Source organism: Neophocaena asiaeorientalis, unplaced genomic scaffold, assembly GCF_003031525.2.
Source record: "Neophocaena asiaeorientalis asiaeorientalis breed wild unplaced genomic scaffold, Neophocaena_asiaeorientalis_V1.1 scaffold285, whole genome shotgun sequence".
NCBI classification, from domain to species: domain Eukaryota; kingdom Metazoa; phylum Chordata; class Mammalia; order Artiodactyla; family Phocoenidae; genus Neophocaena; species Neophocaena asiaeorientalis.
In genome coordinates, this window is record NW_020174653.1 from 1424913 (window position 1) to 1448400 (window position 23488).

Genomic DNA, 23488 nt, shown 5'->3' on the forward strand with positions numbered 1-23488 from the left:
AGGGAGGGGCCCGCATAAAAAAAAAAAAAAAAAAAAAAAAGATAATACAGAGGAACACATGTAATTCCAAAGTTGGAAAGGTCTTACTACATGGAATATTTAAACATTTATTACAAAGAGGTAAACTGATAAATTGGATCATATTAATATTAAGAAAAAAAAAGAAAAAAAAATATTAAAAACTTTTGTTTATTAAAATACTACTCCCCCCAAAAGGGAACAGGAATCCACTGCATGGAAGAAGATATTTTCCAAAATAAAATGGCTAAAGTTTTTTATCTTGAATATACAACATATTTTGTAATAGATTGAAAACAAAATGGTCACAAAGTTTAAATCTTTATGTGTCCATGACTTTGCATGGTGGATTTTCAATTATTTCCATCATGAAGGACAGATGTCTTCTTGTTCTTGAATCTGGGTTAGTCTTGAATGTTGTTTTGCCAATGAAATATGGCTGAAGCAATGTTGTACCTCATATAAGATTAGGTTTCAAGAAGTCTTTCATGCTCCTACACTGGCTCTTGGTCCTGCTGATCTGCCTAATTTAATAAGCTCAGGCTAGCCTGCTGGATTATAAAGAATATGTGATTTAGTCATCCCCATCATCCAACTTAAGCTAGCCAACACCAGAAACAAAGCTGCACTGTTAAATTGTATGAGTGAGTCAAGCTGAGATCAGACCTAATTATTCATTCACAGACTGTAAGCAAAATATTGTTGTTTTAAACCAGTAAACTTCAGATAGCTTATTATGTCATAAAATGTAATAGATAGTGACTTAAATAGGCACATCATTTGAGAAGATATTCCAATGAAAATCTAAGAGTTAACAATCATCAAGTGACAAAAACAAGGATAATACCAAGTGTTGACAGGACATGTTGCAACTGGAATTCTTATACATTGCTGATGGGAGTACTAATTTATAAAATAACTTAGCAAAGTGGTTGGCATTAACTATTCAAATAAAAGATTTTCATATGCTATGATGTACTAATTCTAATCCCAGGTAAAATTCAACAGAATTTTTATCAACAGAATTTTATCAAAATACATGCACATACATGTTCATTGTAGCAATAGCTTAATATTTAAGAAACAACCTAAATGTCCATCAACACTATAATGGATACTTACTTGTGGTTTACTCATGTAAATATATTATTATGCAGTAACTGAAATTTACCGATTAAACCTACATAACATGGATGAAACTCACAAACAGAATTTTGAGCCAAAGAAACCAGAAACAAAAATAATACGTACTGTTTAATTCCATTATTGTATGTTTCAATAATTCAGCAAAGATAAACAGTGTTATTTAGAGATTTATGTTTATCTGGTAAAACTCTAAAGGAAAGCAAATGAGTTTTATCATAATAATCAGGTTAATGGTTACCTTTTTAAAATAATTTTTAATTCAAATATATTTGACATATAACATTGTATAAGTATAAGGTGTACAGCACTGTTGATTTGATGCATTTATATATTGCAATATGATTGCCATTGTAGTGTTAGCTAACATCTCTATCACATCAGATAATTATTGTGTCTTTTCTGTGGTGGGAATAATTAAGATCTAGTCTCTCATTAAGTATGATATTTACAATACATTATTGTTTCCTATAATCACTATATTGTACATTAAATCTTTAGGACTTATTTATTTATAAGTTGTAAATTTGTAACCTTATACAACATCTCTCCTATCCCCCAATCCCCAGGCCCTTGTAATCCCCATTTTACTCTGTTTTTATAAGTTTTGCTTTTTTAGAACCCACAAATAAGTGATATCACACAGTATTTGCCTTTTTCTGTCTGACTTATCTCAGGCTAATATGCTCAAGATCCACATATGTTATTGAACATGGCAAGGTTTCCTTTCTTCTCATAGATGAATAATATTCTATTACAAATGTATATCACATCTTCATTATCCACTCATCTGTTGATAGGCACCTAGGTTGTTTCCATATGTTGACTGTTGTGAATAATGCTACAATAAACTTGGTAGTGCTTATATCTCTTTGCTATCCTGTTTTAATTTCCTTTGGGTGTATATCTCAAAGTGGAATTGCTGAATCATGTAGTAGCTCTACTTGAAAATTTTAAGGAAACTCTATACTGTTATCCATAGTGGTTGAACCAATTTACTTTCCCACAAACAGTATTACAAATTTCCTTTTTTCCACCATCTTCACCAACATTATCTTTCATCTTCTTGATGATAACCATTCTAACAGGTGTGAGGTGATCACTTATTGTGGTTTTGATTTGCAGTTTTCTGATGATTAATGATGTTGGGCATCTCTTCATGTACCTATTGGCCATTTGGATGTCTTCTTTGGAAAAAATGTTTATTTTGTTTGTATGCCCATTTTTAAATCAGGCTATTTGTGGTTGTTGTTACTGAGTTGTATGAGCTCTTTATATATTTTGCATATTAATCTCCTTATCCAACATATGGTTTGGAAAAATGTTTTCCCATTCCTCAGGCTGCCTTTTTATCTTGTTGATTATTTCTTTTGTTGTACAAAGGCTTATAAGTTTGACATAGTCCTACTTGTTAATTTTGACTCTTGTTCTTTATGTTTTTGGTGTCATGTGCAAAAAGTCATTGCTAAGAGCAATGTCAAGGAGTTTCTACCCTGTGTTTTCTTCTAGGAGTTTTATGGTATCTTTGATCCATTTGGAGTTAGTTTTTATGAATGGTGTAAGATAGGGGTCTAATTTAATTTTCCTGTATGTGTTTACCTTGTTTTCCCAACACCATTTGCTGAAGAGACTATTCTTTCCATATTGGGTGTTCTTCATTCTCTTGTGAAAAATTAATTGACTATATATGCAGCAGCAGAATCTACATTCTTGTAAGGTATACTGGGAGCATTCTTCAGAATATATCATATGATAAGATAAGAAAAAAATAAGTCTTAGAAAATTTAAGATTTAAATTATGCCAATTATCTTTTTTCACCATAATGATATGGAACTAGAAATCAACAACAAGAGGAAGGCTGGGAAATATACAAATATGTGGAAACTAAGCAACACAGTTCTGAATAACAAATGGGTCAAAGAAGAAATCAAATGGAAAATTTAAAAATATTCTGAAACTAATGAAAATGAAAGCACAACATACCAAAACCAGCAAAAGCAGTTCTGAGGGAGAAATTTATGGCAATAAATACATGTAACAAAAAATTTTAAAGATCTCAAATAAACAACTTAATTTACACCTCAAAAAACTAGACAAAGACAAATAAGTTAAGTCTAAAGTTAGCAGAAAGAAGTAAATAATAAAGATCAGTGCACAAATAAATTAAATAGAGACTATAAAAACAATAAGAAAGATCAACAAAACTGAGAGCTGTTTTTCAAAAAGATAAATAAAATTGACAACTTTCAGTTATAGTAATTAAGAAAAATGATAGAAGACTCAAATAAAATCAGGAATGGAAGATGATATTACAAATGATACTACAGAAACACATAGGATCAAAAAAGACTGCAGAGAACAATTATATGCCATACAAATTAGATAACCTAACAAAAATAGAAACTTACAACCTACAAAGTTGCTAACCCTAACCCTAATTATGAAGAAATAGCAAATCTAACCAATAACAAGTAAGGAGATTGAATCAGTAATCAAAAACTTCCCAAAAAACCTCCCAGGATCACATGGCTTTGCTGGTGAATTCTACTAAACATTTAAGAAGAATTAATGCCAATCCTTCTCAAACCATTTGGAAAAGTTGAAGGGGCAGTAACAATTCCAAACTTATTCTATGAGGTCAGCATTACCCTGATAGCAAAGCCAGGTAAGAAAATGATAGACCAAGTTCCCTGGTGAATATAGAGGCAAAAGTTCTCAAAAAAAATATAGCAAAGTGAATTCAGAAACACATTAAAATTATTATACACCATGACCAAGTAGAATTTATCCCCAGGATGCAAGGATGGTTCAACATATGCAACTCAATTATATACACTACATTAACAGAAGGAAAGATAAAGAAGTTATATTATCATCTCAATAGATGCAGAAAAAAATCTGACAAAAATCAACATTCTTTCATGAAAAATACCCTCAGCAGTTTGGGTATATAAGGAGTAAACTCAACATAATAAAGGTCATATACTACAAACCAACAACTAACATTACACTCAATGGGTGAAAAATTGAAAGCTTTTCCTCAAAGATCAGGAACAAGATGAAATGCCCACTCTCATTCAACATAGTACTGGAAGTCCTACCCAGAGTAATTAAGCAAGACAAAGAAATAAAAGCATCCAAATCAGAAAGAAAGAAGTAAAATTGTTTTCATTTGCAGATGATATGATTTTATACTTCAAAAATTCCAGACATACCTAAAAAGCTGTTGGAATTAATAAACAAATTCAGAAAAGTGGCAGGATATGAAATCAACATACAGAAGTCAGTTGCATTTCTATGTACAAACAATGATACATCTGAAAAAGAAATAAGCTAACTATTCCATTCACAATAGCATCAAAACAATAAAATACCAAGGTAAAAATTTAACCAAGGAACTGATAGATCTGTACAATGAAAACTACAAGTCTTTGTTGAAATAAATTGAAGAAGACACAAACAAATGGAAAGATATCTCATGTTCATGAATCAGAATTAATAATGTTAAAATGTCTACCCTACCCAAAGCCATCTACATATTCAATGAAAGTCCTATCAAAATTCCAATTACATTTTCCACAGAAATAGAAAAAAAAATTTGTATAATACCACAAAAGACCCCCAGTAGCCAAAGCAATATGAGGAAAAAGAATATCAGGAAGTAGCACACTTCCTGATTTCAAACTACACTACAAAGGTATACTAATTAAAACTTATGTTGGGGCTTCCCTGGTGGCACAGTGTTTGAGAGTCTGCCTGCCAATGCAGGGGACGTAGGTTCGTGCCCCGGTCTGGGAAGATCCCACATGCCGCAGAGCAGCTAGGCCTGTGAGCCATGGCCGCTGAGCCTGTGTGTCTGGAGCCTGTGCTCCGCAATGGGAGAGGCCACAAGAGTGAGAGGCCCATGTACCGCAAAAGAAAAATAAAAAACAAAAAACTTATGTTACTGACATAAAAATAGACACATAGACCAATGGAACAGTATTGAGAGCCCAGAGTTAATGGCTCTCTTTTAGGAGTTATGCAGGGATGTAATCTGAATTGAGCATGTAAGAGTTTCTCTGGTGTTAACAGATTCTACTTCTGGGTTCAGGTTACAAGAAGTTTATTATGTTATAATCATTGAATATTATAAAAATTTTTTTTGTTTTACAATTTTTATGCATATGTCTGATTCAAAATTTTAAAAGGGTAACTAATGCATTCATTGTATCCTTACAATAGAATACAATTAGACTAGAAGAAACAAAGTTAAAAAGTCACAACAGAGCTGGTAGAAGTAAAAGATTCCAAAATCCCTTCCTATTGTCTATTTAAGAGGAATGAGCAACAAAAGTAGCTTTTTCAAAATTAAATGTCCATACATGAGAGTCTTTTTCTGGAATCTTTGTTATGTTCCATTCATCTATTTTATCAAACTTGATATCAGTGCCACATTTTCTCATTTATTGTTGCTTTATGATAATTTGTGTAAGTACATACTGTTAGTCTTCCAACTTCATTCTACATTTTCAAAGTTGTTTTTGTTAGTCTATGTCTTTTGTATGTCCATATAGATATTAGATTTTGTTAATTTCAATTAAAACAAAAGCAAAAACCAAACACCTGCCAAAATTTTGATTAGGATTGCATGGAACTGACAGAAAACTTTGGAGAAAATAGACATCTTGACAATATTGAATCTTCTGACTCATGAACCCTGTACTACTATCCATTTTGTTAGATATTCTTTAATTTCTTTCATCAGTGTTTCATAGTTTTCACTCTACATGTCTTCAATATCTTTTGTCAGATTTATCTCTATTTCATATTATGATGTTATTTTAAATATTATTTTAATTCCATTTTTTATTGTTAATTGTAGAAATCAATTCATTTTTGTATATTGTTCTTCTCAAGAACCAACTTGTGGTGGTGGTGTAACTTTTTGGCTCTTTTGCTTTTTTATTTTGTTTGTATTTCCATAATGATTTTCTGTGAACTTGTTGTTGTCTTCCTTCTATTTATGCAGTGTTTCATTTGCTTTGCTTTTCAAGTTTCTTAAGTGGATGCTGAGCCATTGATTTGAGATCTTTGTTCTTTTTTAATATTAGTGTTCAGTGCTATTAATTCCACCTACATACTGCTTTATTGGCATCTCACAAATTTTGATACATCATGTTTTTTTCTTTTATTAAGTTGAAAATAACTTTTAATTTCTATCTTTAAAAAAAAACAAAACATTGATTGGTTATTTAAAGTGTGTTATTTGGTTTCAAAATATTTGAGGATTTTCCAGGAATTCTTATTTTGATTTCTAATTTAACTCCTTTTTGTTATAACTCTTTGTTTTGTTACTTTAGTGAATGATTTGGGGTTCATAGTATACACTTGTAACTTTTTAAGATTCAACCTTTATGTGATGTCATACCACGTATCATACAGTATAAGAGCAGTAAAATAATATGCTCTCATTTCTCCTCTCTCATGTTTTGTGCTAATTTGTCATACATTTTACTTTTACATATGTTTTAAACTATATACCGCATTGTTATTAATTATGTTAGGCAATCAATTATCTTTTAGTGATATTTCAATAATAATAAAAGCCTTAGGTATTTACTTATATAACTACCACTTCCAGTACTCTTCATTCATTTGTGTAGGTCAATACTTTATATCTGTTGTAATTTTTCTTTTGTCTTAAAGTCGTCCTTTATCATTTTATATAATGCAGTTCTGTTGGCTATAAATACTTATCTTCCTGGTGACAATCTTATATTCTTATTCTTGGAACTTATTCAGATATGATATGAAGTTACTTCATAAATGTTTGATTTGGGAGGATCTGGCTTTTAAGATATATTAGATCCAGAGTCAGTGTCAGTCTAAGGGTATTATTCCCCACCTTTGAGGTACAACTAGTCCTTGCCTTGTACACAAGTCCCCGTGAATCATAACATTTCACATATATGGTGAGAAGAAGCACTATTCTTAAATCTGTATGAGTACTGTGCACAGTTATCTCTAATAATGTCTGGCAGTTCTTTTCCTGGAATTGAGTAATTTCAGCTAAATATGCAAAGAGTACCATCTACGGATCTCTGAAGTTCTCTCTTAGTGGAGCTCTCTTCTGTCTAGAACTCTGTCCTGTAAATTCTAACTACCCAGATTTTCTGGGCTTTCAGGTATCTCTTCAGTTCAGGCAGTGCACCAGTCTCCACCTGAGTACCCTATTTCCTAGCCTCTAAACTTTCTCAAGTTGGGTCAATCACAGGCTCACCTTGTTTGTTTTCCAGCTCTTAGGGATAAGTGACCTTCATTGCTTGATGTATTTAAGAGCTATTGTTTCATAATTTTTACTTTGTTTTGCTTATTTCAGGAAGTAGGGTAAATCTATACCTGTTATTCTATCTCGATAGAGTTATAATTGCCTGTGGATTGTTACTGCCTGACAGAAGCAGTTAAAATGATGGTTGAATGGTTTGAAAATGAAAGTCATGTAGTTAAACTAAGGTTTACTTATTTTTCTAAAAATTTCCTTTGGTAGTAGATAAATATTAACCTGTAATTTAAAAGTAGCCTTATGTGGGCTTCCCTGGTGGCGCAGTGGTTGAGAGTCCGCCTGCCGATGCAGGGGACACGGGTTCGTGCCCCGGTCCGGGAAGATCCTACATGCCGCGGAGCGGCTGGGCCCGTGAGCCACGGCCGCTGAGCCTGCGCGTCTGGAGCCTGTGCTCCGCAAACGGGAGAGGCCACAACAGTGAGAGGCCCGCGTACCGCAAAAAAAAACAAACAAACAAACAAACAAAAAAAATGAAAAGTAGCCTTATGGATCTGAATGATTATTTTCAAATTATCTAAAAAACTAGATTTCTGATGCTTTTACCATCTTTATGAACTATTTGCAAAATTCTAAATCAGCATGTGATGATTAAAATCACCAACAAACCAATTCAGTATACACTAAATTTATAGAGATTAAATTTGTAGATTGCTGGATTTTCTCCAAATTGATTCCTGAAATCTATACCATGTTAATTTCTGAATGATTTATAGACTTGAAGATTTTTAGTGCCTGTGCTTTTAGCTTCAAATCAAAACAAATACTCTACATTCACACAGCACAGCCATCTTGGTGACTGAAGAGAACTTGACACTCCATGCATGTATGTTTTTCCATTTTTAGTATTTGATAATTTCTTATATTTCATAGGGCATTTACAATATAGATGTCTTCTTTAATGAATATTTAATGGCTACATGAATTTTTTGAAAATCTCAAACATCAATGTAGGAGTCTATTACACAGTACATAGAATAACTCCAAATTTGTAAGATAGATGGAAAAAAAATATGCTTACAATGTCCTCCAGTAAATGTTCTTACCATGGAGTTATAGCTGATGTGATCATCCAACATTACCAAGAATTCCAAAAAGAAGTTAATCATAGCAGAAAAAATCACTCACCAATAAAGAGAACTTTGAAGTTTAAAAACAAAATAAAAGGTCTTCCCTGGTGGCGCAGTGGTTGAGCATCCGCCTGCCGATGCAGGGGACATGGGTTCGTGCCCCGGTCCGGGAAGATCCCACATGCCGCGGAGCGGCTGGGCCCGTGAGCCATGGCTGCTGAGCCTGCGTGTCCAGAGCCTGTGCTCCACAACGGGAAAGGCCACAGCAGTGAGAGGCCCGCATACCGCAAAAAAAAAAAAAAACAAAAAAAAAACAAAATAAAAGAAGGGTTAAAATTTTACCAAAGTATATGACTTAAAGGGACACCATAAATAACAAAAACATATAATCAAAAGGAAAATATGTTGATAAACATTGTAAAGATTGCTAGCGCCATACTTATGATGTATTTAGATAACAGAGAGTGAATACTTGAAATAATACATTGTCACTAGCTTTTTTGTCAGAGATGAGATTTTAGTCTGAGAGGTTTTAAAAAGGACCTAAATTTGATTTTAATTATAATTAAAAGCAGATGGCAATTTTCCTATAATATCTTATTTTTTGTCACCTGTGAATTGGATATTTATATTACCTTTGAGTATAAAGGGAATTGCTACTGAATATTAAAATACCTTGTGTACCTAGAGGAGTTTTGTTGCTGTTGTTGTTAAGTGCAGAGAAATTTATAGGACATAAATTATTATTATTATTATCTCAATTTGAAATTGGAGATAAAATTTAACTTATAAAAATGGGTAAATGAACTTAAGTTATGCTTAAGTCAGGGATCTTCATTATTCTTATCCTAGTCAATGTTAATATGAATGACAAATCATAGGTTCTCAATAAAAATTTAACCTAGTTGAAATTGAATCAATTTGAGGACACCAGAACAACTTGAGCAAAACAAGAAAGTACACAAACAAACTGGACAAGAAAATGAAGTTCCTTCAAAATTGTCTCTATTTCTTTGCACGCACACACACACACACACACACACACACACAAACATTTCTTAACCTGTTTAAAATTTGTGTTTCTTTAAAATTCATCACTTCAGCAACCATCTCTAGAGTACCATAATAGTTTTTTGTTTTTTTTTTTTTTAAGTAATTAAACAAGGGGACCATTAGACTAGGGTGACTCTAATGCCTTTGTAGCCCAAAACTTAAGCCATAGTCAATGTATTTCAGTCAGAGACAAAGAAATTTAAGAACAACCAATCACAAAGGGGCAACTAGGCTTTCCCAAATCAGGCACCCACTTAAGTTATTGTCAATTATATACTTGAAAGCTGCTCAGAGAGTAGATCTTAAATGTTCTCAGCACAAAGTATAAATAGTAATAATGTGGCTATGATGTTAGATAATGCTATGGTGGTAATCATTTTGCAATATATATGAATCAAATCAAAACAGTATACACCTCAAACTTACACAATGTTATATGTCAATTATACCTCAACAGAGCTGGAAAAAAAATTACGGAACCTAAACTTGAACACACACACACACACACACACACACACACACACACACACAATTTCCTTGCTTCGTTTCTGTATCTCTCTGTAAAAACGTCTTTTCTGTCTCCTGTCTTGGTGCATTCCTAATAACTATTGGTTTAGCACTGCCTGATTCAAATTGACGTATGTTCAAATAAAATCTTGGCAGTTTTAACATGCCTCAGTTTATTTTTTTACACCTTCTACAGCCCTGGATTTTCTTGCTATAGAAGTGTCCTTTAGAACAGGCTCTCTGTGCATGTCCATTTACATCAACCTGCAATGTGAACTGGCATCATCATGATGTTCACAAACGCAAACATCCATGAGTATGTCACACTGTTAAAAACTCTACATCTAATTAATTTGGAGAAAAATTATTATAGGAGAACAAGACCTGACATTGTCAAGGGTTAAATTTCTATGACTCTTTAATAACCTTGAAATTGAACACATTATAACTCTATAAGGCTGCCTGAGCTCTTTCACACATTTTTGGTTTTGAAATTGAACATAATAAATAGAAAAAACGTTTTAAAAGTAATTTAATTTAATGTGCCAACATGAGTTTTAACTGTGCAATGTGCTTACTCTCATAACTACTTTAGACAGTTCTAACATGAACCCATTTTAAATAGAATCTTACTCTAAATTTAACTGCAAACTTGACAATTATTTGTGTAACATACATTAGCAAGTATTCTCATTTATCTTCATCAGTTATCTTTTATTTTTTGTTATGTGCAGTTTCATTGGGAGGCTCTGCTCTAGATATAGTGGATGAACAGACATGGATTCCTCAGTCACTGAATGTTGACTAAGGGTGGATGGCTGTTCTATAATCTTTATATGTATTTCTTTATTTAATTTTTCAACCTGATGATATGATTAATAGTTTCTCTAAGAAAAGATCCCAAGGTTAAATAATTTGTCCAAGGTCACACAGACAGGTAATGGAAGACCCAAGAGTTGAGGTCAGAATATCTTTTGAAATGTTGCAAATAAATAGATTAAAAACATATGAAAAGTTCATGAGCTAAACCTACAAGTCAAAATATAGTTAAACAATATATATTTGATAGCTTTTACCTATGACATAGCCAGAAGGTCTCTGCAGGGTGCTACCCTCGTCTCTTTCAGAAGAACTGTAAATTCTGCTTACAGTTCTGTTTTTATAACATTAATTACACTTGTGTGATCCTGTGGCACTAAAATAATAATAAACATTCTTATACACTGAAAATAAAAAATGGTTATAAACCATAATAAATGTTAAAAAGGAAAGAACAGGGTGCTATTATAGAACAAAATAAGGCCAACTAATCTTTCAGTGGACAATGTCAGTAGAATTGCAATGTGATATATGAGTAAGGTTTAGTTTGCCCCAGGGATGAAGGCAAGTATTCCAGTAAGAGCGACTACATGAGCAAACCTCTGTGAAGGACGGAACATTGTTTGCCCCAGGAACTGAGAGAGGATTGAGGTAGCTGAAGAACACTGAGGAAATGGAAAATGAGTTTGAAATGCATATTGATAGTAAGAAGAGATCACCTTCAACCAATCATTTTGGGCCATTAATTTAGCTATGATCCAAAATGCAATGGAATATGATTGCAAAGTTTGAAGATGTGTGACATGATGAACTATAGTCCATAAAAGATTATCCTGTCTTCTATGTAGGGAACAAATTGGGGAGACCCAAAGCAGGAATCACAAGTCCAATTGGCTAGCAGAAGTTTAAATTAAAGACCACATGGCCCTGCATTAAATGGTTCAGGTAGATGAAGAGAGAGGTGGGATGCAGGATGTACTTTGGATATGAATTTTTCTCTAGGAGGATGAAGGAACATGATATGTCAAGATTTCTATTATTGTTCCTAAGTGTAAGGAGTAATATTTACTGTACAAGGGTAGCACTAGAGAAGTGAAATTTTTGTGATGAAAGAATAAAAATTAATTTTGTACTTTCTAAGTTTGAAAAGAATGTGAAACATACATAGAGAGCTGTCAATAAGGTTGTTGAATACATGTAGTTTAGAAGAGGTCTGGTCTTGATATGAAAGTTTGAGAAATGTCTGCATTTTGTTATATCTTTTAAAGATTTCAGAATGAATGAGATTGTATACAGAGGGAGTGGAGAGGAGCAAGGCACAGGGGAAAATCGCTGGAATATTAACTTAGTTGTCAAGTAGAGATTGATAAAATGTAACCAAAAATGTAAGGGTTTGGAAAGTATTACCTTGGATCAAATACTACTAAAAGATCACTCATATCCTTTAGATTTAACAAAAGTAGCTACTAGTGAGTTAGTCTGAAGACATTTGTGTAGTGTTAGGAGAGAATCACACCACAGTGAGTCAAAGAGCACATTCTTTGGTGGAGAAATACTGAAAGACAGAAGTAAGGTAACTAAACTTTACTAACAACCTTGTTTGTTCAGAGGCGGTAAAAGATAGGGAAACATCTGAGGTAGCTTGCAAGGTTAACAGGTGGAATTTTTTGTTTGGGTTCTTGAGCATTATTTGTTTTTCATTTGTATTTATTACTTTGAACACACAGTTGATAAGAGGCAAATAAAGCTTATATCTAAGTACCTACCACTGGAAAAAAAAAGGAGTGTTAAAATTTGCATCAGATCACTAATTAAAAAAAAAAAAAAAGTTAATGCTAAGACTCCACTCCACCTCATATTTTCCCTACCTTATCTCCAAAAGACAACACTTAACATAATGTAAGAATGAGTCATTCCAATGTAAGTTTTGTATTTTCACTTTATATAAATAAACATAGAATTTAGTTGTATGTTTTAAAATTTGTATAATTGTTCTTTCTCATAGAGTTTCATACTTTGGCAAATACCTTTCTAAACTTGTACTTATGTTTTGATATTTATCCAGGGATACAAATAGATAGAGCTCATTTTGTTTACTATTTATTATTCTGTTGTTAGAATAAATTAAAATATAATTCACTTATTTACCCCTGAAGGACATTTAAGATTCCCATGTACTTAGTTCCTACAAACAGAGATATAGTAACATTCTTATACATCTTTTTTGAAAGTTTAAGAGATTCTCTAGGATAGACACGTAAAAGTACAATTGATGGGTTGTAGGTTACATGCCTTGTTTCCCTTGCTTGGAAATTTCATTTTGCCTTATAATTACCAATTTTACTATTTCTAAAATATATATTTTCTAAACTTTAGACATTGATTTTCTTGTAAACTTGTTCATCAGGGAATGATAATTTACTCTTCCATTACTCTCTTTACTAATTAGTAGTAGGGTTGAGCATTTATTTATTTGATTATTGTCCTTTAGGTTTCTTCTTCCTTGAACTGCCTGTTTCTATACCTTTTATTCATAGTGACTTTCCTTCTTGAGTTGTAGGTGATCTGAGATGTGAACAATAGGTGATCCTGGGCACAGGGTATATGTAAGGAAATACTTGTCATCATTTTGAGACCCCTCTGTAAATATATAATCTGTCAAAAGCAGAGAAAGTTCATTAAAAGTTAGTTTTACTTCTCTTTCTCCATTTTGCCAAAGAGCTTCAGCTAAGTTTCTGTATGTTTTGCTGTATAAATTAGTCTTGCTAAATATATCTGTGGTATCTTTCTACCAATCTGAAGCTCTGCTATGATGTTCCAAAAATCTTGATATAAAGAAATATAAGAATGTTGGTGTTTATTTAAAGAAAATGACTACAATTTTGCTTTTGTACTCCTTTTTAAATTTTTTTTTTAAAATTTCACTTAAGAAAATGTATGCTTCAGAAACAATCTTTCTCAAGTGTAGTGAAAAGAAGCAACACTCAAAAAGGACAAGCACTTTAACTCTAACGCCCAATATTCACCCCTACCTGAAACTCAAATAGGAGGAGTAAATCCAGCAGCCTGTTGTGAATTCTGTTCCTGTTTTTGTTGTTTAGAAACTACACTGCTAAATATGTTTATGAGCCTGGAAGACTCTTTCAAAAAATAACATAAATAATACAATGAAAATGATAATCAGAGTAACAAAGCTGCCTTCCAAAGAGAATTTTTGCATACTCTGACTTCTCTTCTAGAAAAATCAAGATAAGGAAATATATATTTACATTGATAAGAACTGTAAAATTTTAGTCTATGAAGTATTCAGTTCAATCATTGAAGCATGCACCTCAATCAAATACAGTGAATTGGGAAAAACACACAATTAAATTGCATCTGTAAAGTTTGTTTCTTGAGTTGTAGAGCAATCTAAAATTATGAGTAAATCAGGCATCTAGGAAATTATGCAACATTTTAATCAATTATGCCCTGAAAGGCCTTGGCAAGAGAGTAGTCAAATCAGTAAAATCTGCAACTAATTCATAGGATAGTGCATACTGATCAATGCATTATGGTACTCTGCCACCAATGGGTAAATGCACATTGAAATTCATCATATTTATTTCCAACTCTGTACCTATTCAAAATCCTAACCTAACAACCATGCCTATAAAGATCATACTACATATATACTTCCTCCCCACATACAAGCCTGATACATCTCAAAGTTCATCATTAATTATATCTGGGACCCAGATAACACATGAACAGTTATTCAAGTAGATACTAAGTGTGAACATAGCCTTGAATTCTGCAAACATTCTATAAGTCAGAAGAAAAGTAAACTCATTCTTCACTTTGTACGTGTGTCAACCACACACAGTTTCCAGATTCTATTCTTTAGCTAGATCTACAAATTTCACTATGACCCCCCCAATTTACAGAGAATAGATTCAATGTTGTCACGTAATTTTTTTGAGTTGGAAAAGAGGAAGATCTTCATTGTTTTAGATGAAGCACTTAGGGGACAATACTAGCTTTCTTCAGTTTGTAATGTAAAGTCAATCTTTTCATCTAACTGGAGTTGTTATAACAGAAAAGTTACAAATGTGAGGAGGGAAGTACTACTCTTTTTTCACTCTTGTCTCTTTTTGTTCCTCCATCCTAGTTAACTTTTAAAATTAGTGTTCTTTTATTTCCAATTCTCCATATTTCTAATTTAGATGATAAACATAAATCACTCTCCCATAATTATGATTCATCACACAAGTACATAACTCATAAATATATACACCCACATGCATGAACACACACTTGTGGTGGATCAACTTCCAAGAAATGTCAACAATCTGATTGGAGCTATGAATCACAGTGTATGTAAAGGGCCTTTAATATTAATATAACATGCACTGTAGGTTGTAATTAGGTGCCAAATCACCCACAGCCTCTCATTCAAAAAGTGTAAAAACAAGGTAGATGTATAAAAGAAGAAGTAAATGTACAATGATATAATAAGAGCTAAGTGTGGGAATGGGGGGCGTGAGGTGGGGACAAATAAACAAAAATAGGTACAATCACATCTAAGCACTGTATACAACATGTTGACCCAAACCGTATGGAGTTTTTAATATATCCTTAAGTCTTTCCTTCCTAAATGTTATGGTAATGAAACTTTCCAGGAATTAATTGCCAAAATAATTTGAGCTTTATAGGATGACCTCATGCCCTGCAGCAAGCTATTGCTCCAGAAATATGTCAAAATGAGGAATGTCTTACTTGTAAATACTGAAGGCAAAACGTAATGGTGTAGCTGGTGAAAAGGCAATGCAATGACCTTCCTGGCTTTTCTGGACATAAATAACTACTTTATCTAATATAGAGTCATAAAAATTTTAGGAGTCTTAAAACAGGGCTAGTTTATGTAAGAGAAAGGGTGCCTACTGTTATTTACACTGTGTGTCAGATCCCGTGGATTTAACATGGGTGATCCAATATAGCATAGTCCATCAGAAAAAGTCTATCTCCAAGAAGAGAATGGTATAGGAGGTATAGATTGTGATTGGGTACTTAAAAGCTAATTGTTTCTTGAGTTGAAGGATTTGAGAGAATTTTAGTGATCATGAAACATAGTTTGAGCACACTAATGAGGGGTCTAATTTATTTCAAGCAAAGTGAATAACATTTTCAAAGACACAAATTTTATGAACTTGTGTGATATGTTGAAAGAACAAAGGTTTGATTAATATGACTGGACATTGATTATAACTAGAAATGCTCTATGGAAGCTGATCATGAAAAGCTCTGTATGTTATATTTGAAGGCCCTAAAATCGGGAGAAAAATCTGTACTTAAGATTCTGAGAAGAAAAGGGGGGCAGTGCCTGGTGTACTGTGCTTTCAGGCATCAAAGTTTACCTATAACCACTCTAGTATATAAGCTAATTTCTTCCATTAGTGTGTTTATTTTTTATTGTTAGGTAGGTTTTTATCATAAATGGGTATCTACAATTACCAAACTTGTATTATCTATCTAAACACTATTTGTTTATTTTTTTCTCCTTTACCAGTGTAAGGTAATGAATTATAATTCCTAATGTTAAATGATCCTTTCATTTCTAGGAGAAAGCTTAATTGATCATGATGTTTTTTTCTTCTACTCACCTAAACTCAATATGTTAATTCTTTGTTTTGGATGCTTAAACCTATTGAGTAACACAAACTTCTATTTTTCACCTAATATTCATTTTTATCATTATTCTGTTTAGCATTTTACCTGAGGACATGGCACATGGCTGCAGACTGCATTTCTCAGCTTTCTATGTAACTAATAAGGTCATGTGACTATGTTTTAGACAATGTTAGATGAAGAGAAGAGGTATGCGGGACTTGCAAGTAATGTACCTTAAAGGAAGCAGCTAACTCTCCAACGTTTTATTTTTAATTCTCCTAGTTTGAAACTTGAATATGGTGGATGTGACTACTCATTATTGACCATAGAGTCAACAAAACTTAGGGGATGAAAGAGTAAGAAAAACGGAACCTGAGCCTCTGGATGACCTAGTGAATCAGAATCATACTGTTCACTTCCACAGCCTACATACTGAAATTTTTATGTAAGAGGGAAGGAAACATTAAAAAAGCTATTTCCCTCTATCTCTTTTTTATAGTAATTTATATGCCACACAAATTATCTGTCTCTTAAGTTTGATAGAATTCATCTATTAAATCATCTAGACTAACATAGAAACAGATGTCCATTCACTTCTCTGAAAAATAATTTTATTAAAAGTTGAATTGCTAAAAAGAATATTTATAATACATGTGAATTTCTTACTAAATAACAGTAATTACAGATCTAGGGTTTAATCCTCAAAGTCCATTATGCCATATTCTCTCCACTCATATCTCCTCTTTGGATACACATATACAAACGTTTCCAAAGAGTGTATATTAGTAAAAGTGGCATTCCTGAGTCATGGAAAATGCACAAATTTTGCTTTATTAAATAATGTCAATTTATCTTCCAAACTGTTATGGAGCAATCTACCTTTCCAGCAGTCATAGTGTATACATAGTGTAGACCAGTGCTTGACATTTATTGCCAAACTTTTTAATATTTGCCAGTCCAGTGAGTACAAATATTACCCTTGTCTTTCTTTCTCTTTCTCCCATTCTTTCTTTCTTTTTCCTTTTCTTTCTTTCTTTTTCTTTCTTTCTTTCTTTCTTTCTTTTCTTTCTTTCTTACTTTCTTTCTTTCTTTCTTTCTTTCTTCTTTCCTTCCTTCCTTCCTTCCTTCCTCTCTTTCTTTCTTTCTTTTCTTTCTTTCTTACTTTCTTTCTTTCTTTCTTTCTTCTTTCCTTCCTTCCTTCCTTCCTTCCTTTCTTTCTTTCTTTCTTTTCTTTCTATTATTTGTATTTCTTTACATGTTAATTAAGGTTAATTCATTTTAATACATTTATTTCATGTGTCTTTCTGTAAAGCACACATTCAAATCTTTTGCCCTGTTTTCAAGCATTTAAAAATTTGTATGGACATATATCTTTATCATGTTTATGCATTGCTAAGTATTCTCAGTTTGTAAATTTCCTTTTTTTACTTCCTCTAATATCTAAAGCCTTATTTTAGCATAGTTGGATTTACCAGTCATCTCCTATATGGTCTAGATTTATGGCTTAGTGGAAAAATTCAGGCCCTCCTTCTCTTTGAGCACTGAAGCAGTTTTCCTCCAGCTTCTTAAAATGTTGGCAGGTGACATGTGACACAGCTGACTCTCACTGCTCACCCACACACACACACACACATATATTGCCTGAGTTTGTTGTTGGCTGAAGAATGCCACCTTCACAAAGGTTTCTTCTCTTCCCCAGAGGGATATTGTATGCAATGACTGGTCAATGTGGAAGTAGAGATGTGTGACCTCTTGTCCCACATTAGGAAAATATGATATGGTAGGGCCATCCCAGTCCCCAAATTCCACATTGACCACAATTACCATGCTAACAATTTGCAGCCAATGTAACAAGCAGGAGGTCCCAGTGGCACTGCAATAAATGGGCATTAGTAGCTTGGACAGTGAACAAACCTAAGCAGCTCATCCAGTGATGGGATTTTGGTTTTGCTTGGCTTCCCTTTGTGCCTACAATCACCAGATTTCAAATATTTCTTTTCTATTTAAGTTACTTATGGTAATACATATATCGTAAGAATATATAAATATAGTTTTTGTTTTTAGTTTGCTTAAATTAACCTGAATTGGATTTGGGGTTTTGCTCATAAGAAAATTACTTGGTCATAATCTGGAATAAAGTTCACATTGAAGGCAAGACTTTTGGAGATACAAGCAATTGAACTAAATAGCATTAAAAAAAAATAAGCCAAAACAAAACAAAACAAAATTCAACCACTCTAACATTGAGCTAGAGTAATTTAATTACTACTTATGCAAATATCAAATTCCAAAGAAATATTTTAGTGGTTGCTCACATATAAGAAATTTAAAATACCAGTAATTATGTTACAAATTAAGAGGTAAAAGGCCAAAATTTGCGAAACAGGATGCTCTAAATAATTTGTTACAACTACCCAGCAGTGTTACACAAAAGGATACAGAAGACATTCTTAGCGATTTCCTGAGAAACACATTTCATTTCATTTCAATGACTGTTCTATGCAGTGGATAATCAACATACTGTCCTTGATTTCAAGGAGGACAGAAAGATTCAAGATAGAGAGCAATGAGTGGAATTTAATTGACAAAGACTAAGTTAGAGAGCAATGAGTGGAATTTAATTGACAAAGACTAAGTTAGAGAGCAATGAGTGGAATTTAATTGACAAAGACTAAGTTAGAGAGCAATGAGTGGAATTTAATTGACAAAGACTAAGTTAGGTTGACATAATCATTGGAATGGCTCAGTCTATAGACTTTTTTTCAGCAATGGCTAATATCTAGTGAAGATATTGGATCAATTTATGAAGGTAATTTTATAAGAGATATAAAAACTATTACATCAGTTAAACAGATGCTTGACTTGAACCCCAAGAGTAAGTGTTAGCTTTGGGATACAGTTGGTATTACAAATGTAGGTAAAAGTTGTAAGGTAATCTTGAGCCTCTGTGAGGACTCTCTAAAATATCCCTAGCTCTTTTATTTCTCAGAAGCCTTTCTATCAATAAATAACAGTACAACATCCTGGTCCCACCAAGATAGTCTTCATTCCAAATGGAGGAATTAGACAAGGGTGCATTATAATATTCTTTCGCAAAAGGAAACATTAGGGTGGCAGACCGTAGGAATGTATTCCATTATCAAGTGTTTAGTTGGTTTCTAACACTGTCAGCCTGCTAAATTGCTTTGGTCTTGTCACATGATTTGGATGATCCTACAAGACAGATCTCTCACTTGCTACAGAGAGGAAATTACGAGTGTGGTCACAGTGTACTTTTCCTTCATTACAAATGCTTGCACTGATCTGATTTGTACTGGTTTCTAGTTTCTGTTCAGAATAAACTTTTCATCAATCCTCTATCTGATGTCGCTCAACTGAACTAGTTTTCCTAACTCAAAGCTGAAACGAGATTTATGTCTTTCTAACAAATAGTCTTGTTCTTGATTCTTTACCTCTGAAACTAAATTTCAAAATAATTTCTTTTAGCTGTACTAACCCAGAACGATCTTAACCCATTTCTTTTTGTCAAGCAATACTGTTGTTTTATTATTCATCTTGTTTCAGGGAAGTTAGGCTTTTTAGACAGTGTCAACTCTCCATCTGCTCCCCCTCTCCCCCATATTCTGATGCTTGGTTTCCTCATCTGTAAAAGAATTGCATATACTCTTATTATTTTACAGTATAGTTGGGGACTGAATATATATAATATCTGTGAAAGAGCTTTTTATCCCTTAAAACATAAAAAAATGGAAGTAGTTTATATTAATACTCATGAACTATGTTGCACAATTTTAGAGTAATGTGATCTTTTAAATATATAAAGGTATTTCTTGAATTTTTTCCTGTTATCTCATTCCTAGATACAGCTCTGTCATTGATTTAGCTTTTCTATACCTCTGTTTGTTTCACAAGGAAGTAAAGGAAAAACACACTGACCTGGACTAAAAGTGAGACAGGCTGGGGTCTAGGGCCTTTGCTAAAATGCTTGCACCTGGACAAACCTCTCCTCAAGCAACAAAATACAAAGAAAGTGTAAGCGACTAAAAATAACAGCATACATGTGCAGTTGAGGCAAATTATGGACAAAAAGATACAAAAAACTCAACTGCCACTTCTGAAGAGCCGGGAGCAAAAAGAGGGTGTTGGGAGCAAAAGCAGGGTACTGCGCATGTCCCCTGCACTCAACATCATCAGAAGGGTGAGAAAAACACCAAAGCTATCCCACTGGCTTCACCCTTGGACACACCGCTACCCTCACTCCATATAAAGAACAAGCTCACACCTTCTCAGGGAGTGATCAAACAAGGGAACCTGTTACTTGTTCTCACTCCCCTCAGCTGCAGCAGGAGCCCCACTAAAGCCTTGCCTGAATTTCTTGTCTGGCCTCTAGTCAATTTCTACTGATTGCAGAGGGCCAAGAAACCTGGTCAGTATCAAAAAAGTGATGATGAAATTAATATGAAAACAGACGCCAGGCTCAAAATCAGTGGAACGAATTATTTCCATTCTTGAACACTTTCATTAGACTATCTTCCCACATTATTTCCCCCCATTGTTCTTCATACATCATAGGAGTCAATTGCCTCCAGTCAAACTGAATTGTTCATATGCTATAGATATAGCTTAGCCTTCCCAATCTCAGCGAATTTGCTCAAAACAACTTGCACCATGTTAGTTATCATGACATTCCCCAAGGTCATCATCATTGTCATGCTTGTTACTGATCTACTTTGCCAAATGTGATCTCTTTTTCCCCATGTTTCTAGGACTTTAATTTTTCTTAAGACACTGCCCACACTCTGCCTTATATTAGGACTCTAGTTTCATCTCTGGTTTTATCTTCTCCCCACATTCTGATAAGTTGTCTGATGGCAGGGTCTATACTTCCATGTTTCTACATCCTCTACAAAGCTATGGTTCCCACAGCAGTAACAATTAACACTTTGAACTGAATAAAATTGAGAAATAATTTAGAGTTATATACTATAATGAACCTTTTGGAAAGGTTCATTTCTAAATGAACATCCTAGAAAGGCTGTTAAAATGTTTATAACTCAGCCAAGAAAACTCTTAAGCCTAAATTATCAGTGAGATTGATTGTATTAGAGGTAGAGAAAACTTCTGACTGAGAAATTTTATTCTCCTGAGAGAAGAGTCAGGAGATTTTGCCACTAAGCTATGGCCAATCAGAAATTTAGGTGGCAAGAACCTTCCATTATATGTTTATGCCCTTCTACTCTCTATGGACATGCTACACTGTCTCCCTCCTTCCAGACATCCATGATTTAATCAACTGTAAGTCTTTAAATGGAAAGGTTTGTGACTTTTTCCACACTAGAATTTTTTTTTACGTTCTCTGGGAAGTTAAAACAACATAGGTAAGATTTATAACTATACCTTTGTGGTTGTTGTGGAGGGCATTTCTCAAATAATGATGAGGCAGGAAATACAGTTTTACTGTCTTGAGGAAAGCAGCAAATAAATTTTCAGAACCTCCACAAACATCTTTTTTTTTCCTGGTACCTTAAGATATTTTTCCAACTTAATTGCATCTTTGAATTTGCTTTCTAATTTTATCATTGTTATGTGTCCTAAAAATTACTGCCTCTTTTTTTAACCTTTTAAAATATTTATTGAAATAGTTGATTTACAATGTTATGTTAGTTACATATACAGCAAAGTGATTCAGCTATACATACATATAAATATATTATTTTTTACGTTCTCTTCCATTATAGGTTATCACAAGATATTAAGTATGGTTCCCTGTGCTATAAAGCAGGTCCTTGTTGGTTATCAATTTTATATATAGTAGTGTGCATAGTTTAATCCCAAACTCATAATTTATCCCTCCTCCCGTTTCCCCTTTGGTAACCATAAGTTTCTTATCTATGTCTGTGAATCTATTTCTGTTTTGTAAATAAGTTTATTTGTATCATTTTTAGATTCCATGTATAAGTGATATCATATGATATTTGTTGTTCTCTGTCTCACTTACTTCACTTAGTATGATAATCTCTAGGCCCACACCTGTTGCTGTGAATGGCATGGTTTCATCCTTTTTTATGGCTAAGTAATATTCCATTGTGTATATATACAAAGTCTTGAATACTACTTTCATGGAAATCCATGCAAACAGAACCTACATAAATTTTTAGGACTATTTTCTTTTTAACATCCAATAATCATCAGTTCTCCAGGCTCTTTGCACATAACATATTTGGCTATGTTTATAAAAGTGACTCCTTCACTTTTATAAGCATAGCTTCACTTTATAGAAGCCACTCCTTCACTCCCATACTTTCATACTTAGAGGAAAGGATGACAAATAAAAGCTTAAAAACTTCATAATTAATATATAGCCATGTTGTAACTGCTGTACAGAGTACTGAGCTAAAAGGAATCTTATTAACATTTAAACTATTTCTAGTAACTGAATAAGTCCTTGAGAACACTATATTTATCCTTTGGTAATAACTGAGCATTATGAATTTTAAGTCTCATTCCTCTGAGAGTCTAGAATTAAAGAGATAGATTGTTTCATACCTATGTTTATGATGGCCCCCTAAAAGCTCTTGCCTGTTAGTTTGCCTGTTACCTTATTAAAAATCCATACACATAAACTATTGTGCAGAATTACATTAGCATAAACTTTTTGGTAAGCAATTTGGTCATGGTTATGATGATGATTAAAATGAAGTAAAATACAGGACCCTATAAAAACCTATCACAGAACTTAAAGAGTAAGAGGTGAAGGTACCACAAAATAGACATTTTCAAAACACAGATATGATTCAGTCTCTTTCCTGAATATTAGCATAATGTTAAATGAAAAAATAAGGGACAGAATGAATATATGCACAGATTTTTATCAACAAATATATATTATTATATAATTATATTTTT